The sequence below is a fragment of the Choloepus didactylus genome, chromosome 15 (genome assembly GCF_015220235.1).
Source record: "Choloepus didactylus isolate mChoDid1 chromosome 15, mChoDid1.pri, whole genome shotgun sequence".
NCBI lineage: Eukaryota > Metazoa > Chordata > Mammalia > Pilosa > Megalonychidae > Choloepus > Choloepus didactylus.
In genome coordinates this window covers 19,620,767-19,627,302 of record NC_051321.1, presented here as the reverse complement: position 1 = coordinate 19,627,302, position 6,536 = coordinate 19,620,767, and positions in this window count along the sequence as shown.

Here is a 6,536-nt window from a genome sequence, read left to right as displayed (position 1 = left end):
GTATAAATCTTTAGTCTGTGGAAGCTCCCAGTGCATGACAGAGTTTTAGTTGCTCTCCCTTTGGAGATTCCTGGACGAAAGTGAAAATTGTCATTATAAAGTGACAAATGAACCAGAATAATAAGGATTGGATGACTTCCACTAGTTACCCGGGCTGCTCTCCATGGAAACAAAGCCCTCCCCCCTTAAAGGGACAGTTATGCCAATTACCCTCCTGGGCCCACTCTGAGGAGGGACCTTTTCAAAGAAACCCACCTGAGATGGGCTCTCCGGCTCTATGGAAAAATAAGAATATCCACAGTGGTGCAGTGCAGAAAAATAAATGATCTTATTACTTGGAGAGAACTATTTCAGAGAAAAAAATAAGTTTAAAAAACCAGATGGTTCCTTTTTTCCAAAAGTTGCCTATAAATTCTCTATTTTTCTGTTCTACAGACTTGAAATCGACATTTTTTATCATGAGTCAGTTGACAAGGAAATTGAGAAAACACAATGGGTGCCAGGGTTCTGTGTTTTTTTCCTTCCTTTATTTCTTTCCAAACAAGTAAGTCCAAAAGTTCAGATAAATTTTGAAGAAAGAAAGAAAGAAAGAGAGAAAGAAAGAGAGAAAAGGAAGTCAATGGTCTGTTTTTAGAAGCCACAGACAGTTCCCTTGCTGAAGCTGCTAGGCAGATTGGTAGACACACACTTTATCCAGCTGCCACACATCTGGAATGCTGCAGTTACCCTGCTGGTGTTACATGCAAAACAGCAACCCCTCACCCCCACCCCCCAAAATAAATAAAACCACCTTTGGTTTTCCAGTGAGTGTGGTTTCATCGCCTTTTCCAGCAGGTGAAATCCAGACTTGAGCTGTAGAAAATTGCTGCTTTTGGCTTGAAAGTCAGTTTAGCAAGTGATGTGTTTCAGGGGAACTGGGGGCCAGAAGATTTATTTCTATTTGCAGCCTCCTGGGGTTCCAATCAGCCACTTGGCTCATGGAGTCCCCGTCTTGGGTGTTGCAATACACACCAGGGGCGGCGAAGAATGTGGCACAAATGTCACCAGCGAGAGCAGTTTCAGTGTCTGCACATCTCCTAGTTTGTGCATTTTCTCCTAAATGACCATCACATATACAAAATGGGTGATGGTGGGGATTCGAGTCTTCCCCTGCCAAGAAAATGCCTCCTGAGTCCTGGGTACTTGGAGGTGGTGGCTTTTCTCCTGGCCACAGAACCAATCTGTGATGCTTCCTGTCAGGACTGCTGATGGGCACAAAAGAAGAGGCCGCAGTGACCGGTAAGGAGCCCAGGGGCCAGCTAACCGAGTTTGATCCATTTTACCAAACACAATGTAAGAATCTGGGAGAAAAGCCACTGGGTTTAGGTGCAGTGAATTGGCTTAGTAAAGAGTCCTGCTCTCACCCTAAGTAGCAATATGTCCTTAAGGATGTTGCATTGCCTATATATGATTTTTAAAAATGGTATGAAATTTTGGGTGGGCATAGCAGTGCATAAATTTAATAAATAGGTATATACTGTCTTTGTTCTGATTTATAATCCTGAGGTCCACGGAATTTTGCTCATCATTAAAGTGCTATAGGAGAGGGTGTTTGGTTTAGTAAAGTGGCAAACAAAAATGAGAAAAGCAAATGGAATTCCAATCCCAAACTTTGCATGGTGCTTAATTGTGCATTAACATGGATTCCAGTCCTACAGTTTCCATAAAAGCCTGCCTGTCACTGCCTCCTGTGAACTCATACCACATCCAACATCTGTGTCCGTCATTTTTCATGGAACATTTGCTGTCTCTAAATAATAATAATGACAACAACAATAATAATAACCTTTTTAGTTAGTTTTTTTTTTTTTTTTTCTTTTCTGTTTTTCAACTTTTCTGTAAGGCCCAGAAGGCAAATTTGTCCCTTTGTTTTCCCAACACGAAGTTCAGGACCCTCCCTATAGATGGTCTCAAAATAATTTAATGATTCAGAAAGAGTCTCATGTGGATATATGGAGAACCCCAAGTGAGGACAAGTATCCTGGAGAAGGAAATGACAAGGACAGCAGTTCATTTCAGCAAATACTTGCGGGTATCTTCTTGTTCCTTAGCTCTTATTACCTCCTACCAGGCTGTCTTCCTGAGTCTCTTGTTTATGGTTTTTTTCTCCCACTACAATGCAAGTTCCCCAAGGACAAAAATTTTAGTCTGGCTGGTTCACTTATGTATCTCCAGGACCTAGAAGAGTGCCGAGTACAAATATTTGAATGAATAATTGAAAATCTTGCTTTCTCTCCACAAACCTCCTCCTTTTCCAGTCTGCGAACAGACCCACCATTTTATTAGTAGCTATCCCCATCCTCTACAGTCAACCCATCAGCAAGTGCTGACAGTGCTACAAAAATACATCCTGATTCTGACCATTTGCTTCCACACAATTGCCATAGTCCAAGCCACAACCATCCCACCTGGATAACTGCAATTGCCTCCTAAGGGGTCTTCTAGCTTCCAGGCTTGCTGTAGCTACTCTCTCTTTTTCTCTCTCATAGACACACACACACACACACACACACACACACACACACACACACACACAGAGTCAGAGTAGTCTTTAGAAATATCAAACAGAGCACATGACTCCTCGACTGAAACACCCCACCCACCACCCCCAAAGTCTTCTCACCACACTTAGAATAAAATTCATACTACTGAGGAGGCAGGGCAAGAAGGCGAATTGGTGAGCTGTATGTTTTAGTTACTCCTCCAGGGTAGTAGGTAGAGAGCCAGGCACTGCGTGGACTGGACACCACAGAGCAATTTGACTTTGGGCATACTTCATACAACACTCATGAACACGTCGAACTGCTGAGATCAGCGAAATCTGTAAGTTTTTGTGGCCAGGGGACCCGCACCCCTCCCTGCCAGGCTCAGTCCTGTGGGAGGAGGGGCCGTCAGCTCCTGGAAGGAGAAGGGAGAACTGCAATGGCAGCTCTTATCGGAAACTCATTCTACTGATCCAAACTCCAACCATAGATAGACTGAGACCAGACACCAGAGAATCTGAGAGCAGCCAGCCCAGCAGAGAGGAGATAGGCATAGCAAAAAACAGCAAGAAAAACTCCAAAATAAAAGTGGAGGCTTTTTGGAGTTCTGGTAAACATAGAAAGGAGAAGGGCAGAGCTCAGGCCCTGAGGCTCATATGCAAATCCCGCAAAAAAACTGATCTCTCTGCCCCCTGGATCTTTCCTTAATGGCCCTAATTGCTTTGTCTCTTAGCATTTCAATAACCCATTAGATCTGTGAGGAGGGCTTTTTTTTTTTTCTGTTTCTAAAACAATCACTCTAAGAAGCCCAATACAGAGAGACTCAAAGACTTGCAATTTGAGCAGGTCAAGACAAGAGCAGAACTAAGAGAGCTCTGAGACAAAAGGCAGTAATCCAGTGGCTGAGAAAATTCACTAAACAACACAACTTCCCAAGAAAAGGGGGGTGTCCACTCACAGCCATCATCCTGGTGGACAGGAAACACTCCTGCCCGTCACCAGCCCCATAGCCCAGAGCTGCCCCAGACAACCAAGTGTGACGGAAGTGCTTCAAATAATAGGCACACACCACAAAACTGGGCATGGACATTAGCCTTCCCTGCAACCTCAGCTGGTTGTCCCAGAGTTGGGAAGGTGGAGCACTGTGAATTAACAAAGCCCCATTCAGCCATAATTACAGCAGACTGGGAGCCTACACAGCCCAGCAGCCCGGAACTGCCCTGGGGGGACGGCACTCACCTGTGACATAGCACAGTCATCCCTCAACAGAGGACCAGGCAGTGCACGGCCTGGAAGAGGGACCCACTCGCAAGTCTCAGGGGCCATACACCAATACCAAGGACTTGTGGGTCAGTGGCAGATACAAACTGTGGAAGGACTGAACTGAAGGATTAGACTATTGCAGCAGCTTTAAAACTCCAGGAACACCAGGGAGATTTCATTGTTAGAGCCACCGCCCCTCCCTGACTGCCCAGACACATGTCCCATATACAGGGCGGGCAACACCAACTACACACCCAAGCTTGGTACACCAATTGGACCCCATAAGACTCACTCCCCCACTCACCACAAAGGCAAAGCAGGGGAGAACTGGCTTGTGGAGAACAGGTGGCTCGTGGACGCCACCTGCTGGTTAGTTAGAGAAAGTGTACTCCATGAAGCTGTAGATCTGATAAATTAGAGATAAGGACTTCAATTGGTCTACAAATCCTAAAAGAACCCTATCAAGTTCAGCAAATGCCAAAAGGCCAAAAACAACAGAAAATTATAAAGCATATGAAAAAAACAGATGATATGGACAACCCAAGCCCAAGCATACAAATCAAAAGATCAGAAGAGGCACAGCACCTAGAGCAACTAATCAAAGAACTAAAGATGAACAATGAGACCATAGTACGGGATACAAAGGATATCAAGAAGACCGTAGAAGAGCATAAAGCAGACATTGCAAGACTAAATAAAAAAATAGATGATCTTATGGAAATAAAAGAAACTGTTGACAAAATTAAAAAGATTCCTGATACTCATTGTACAAGACTAGAGGAAGTTGAACAACAAATCAGTGACCTGGAAGATGACAGAATGAAAAATGAAAGCACAAAAGAAAGAATGGGGAAAAAAATTGAAAAAATCTAAATGGACCTCAGGGATATGATAGATAATATAAAACGTCGAAATATAAGATTCATTGGTGTTCCAGAAGGGGAAGAAAAGGGTAAAGGTCTAGGAAGAGTATTCAAAGAAATTGTTGGCGAAACCTTCCCAAATCTTCTAAACACCATAAATACACAAATCATAAATGCCCAGTGAACTCCAAATAGAATAAATCAAAATAAACCCACTCTGAGACATATTCTGATCACACTGTCAAATATGGAAGAGAAAGAGCAAGTTCTGAAAACAGCAAGAGAAAAGCAATTCACCACATACAAAGGAAAAGCATAAGACTAAGTAGTGACTACTCAGCAGCCACCATGGAGGCGAGAAGGCAGTGGCACAATATATTTAAAATTCTGAGTGAGAAAAATTTCCAACCAAGAATACTTTATCCAGCAAAGCTCTCCTTCAAATTTGAGGGAGAGCTTAAATTTTTCACAGACAAACAAATGCTGAGAGAATTTGCTAACAAGAGATCTGCCCTACTGGAGATACTAAAGGGAGCCCTACAGACAGAGAAACAAAGAAAGGACAGAGAGACTTGGAGAAAGGCTCAGTACTAAAGAGATTCGGTATGGGTACAATAAAGGATATTAACAGAGAGAGGGAAAAATATGACAAACATAAACCAAAGGATAAGATGGCTGATTCAAGAAATGCCTTCACGGTTATAACATTGAATGTAAATGGATTAAACTCCCCAATTGAAAGATATAGATTTGCAGAATGGGTTAAAAAAATGAACCATCAATATGTTGCATACAAGAGACTCATCTTAGACACAGGGACACAAAGAAATTGAAAGTGAAAGGATGGAAAAAAATATTTCATGCAAGCTACAGCCAAAAGAAAGCAGGTGTAGCAATATTAATCTCAGATAAAATAGACTTTAAATGCAGGGATGTTTTGAGAGACAAAGAAGGCCACTACATACTAATAAAAGGGGCAATTCAACAAGAAGAAATAACAATCATAAATGTTTATGCATCCAATCAAGGTGCCAAAAATACATGAGAGAAACACTGGCAAAATTAAAGGAAGCAATTGATGTTTCCACAATAATTGTGGGAGACTTCAACACATCCCTCTCTCCTATAGATAGATCAACCAGACAGAAGAGCAATAAGGAAATTGAAAACCTAAACAATCTGATAAATGAATTAGATTTAACAGACATATACAGAACATTGCATCCCAAATCACTAGGATACACATACTTGTCTAGTGCTCACGGAACTTTCTCCAGAATAGATCATATGCTGGGACATAAAACAAGCCTCAATAAATTTAAAAAGATTGAAATTATTCAAAGCACATTCTCTGACCACAATGGAATACAATTAGAAGTCAATAACCATCAGAGACTTAGAAAATTCACAAATACCTGGAGGTTAAACAACGCACTCCTAAACAATCAGTGGGTTAAAAAAGAAATAGCAAGGGAAATTGCTAAATATATAGAGATGAATGAAAATGAGAACACAACATACCAAAACCTATGGGATGCAGCAAAAGCAGTGCGGAGGGGGAAATTTATAGCACTAAACACATATATTAAAAAGGAAGAAAGAGCCAAAATCAAAGAACTAATGGATCAACTGAAGAAGCTAGAAAATGAACAGCAAACCAATCCTAAACCAAGTACAAGAAAAGAAATAACAAGGATTAAAGCAGAAATAAATGACATAGAGAACAAAAAAACAATAAGAGGATAAATATCACCAAAAGTTGGTTCTTTGAGAAGATCAACAAGATTGACAAGCCTCTAGCTAGACTGACAAAATCAAAAAGAGAGAAGACCCATATAAACAAAATAATGAATGAGAAAGGTGACATTACTGCAGATCCTGAGGAAAT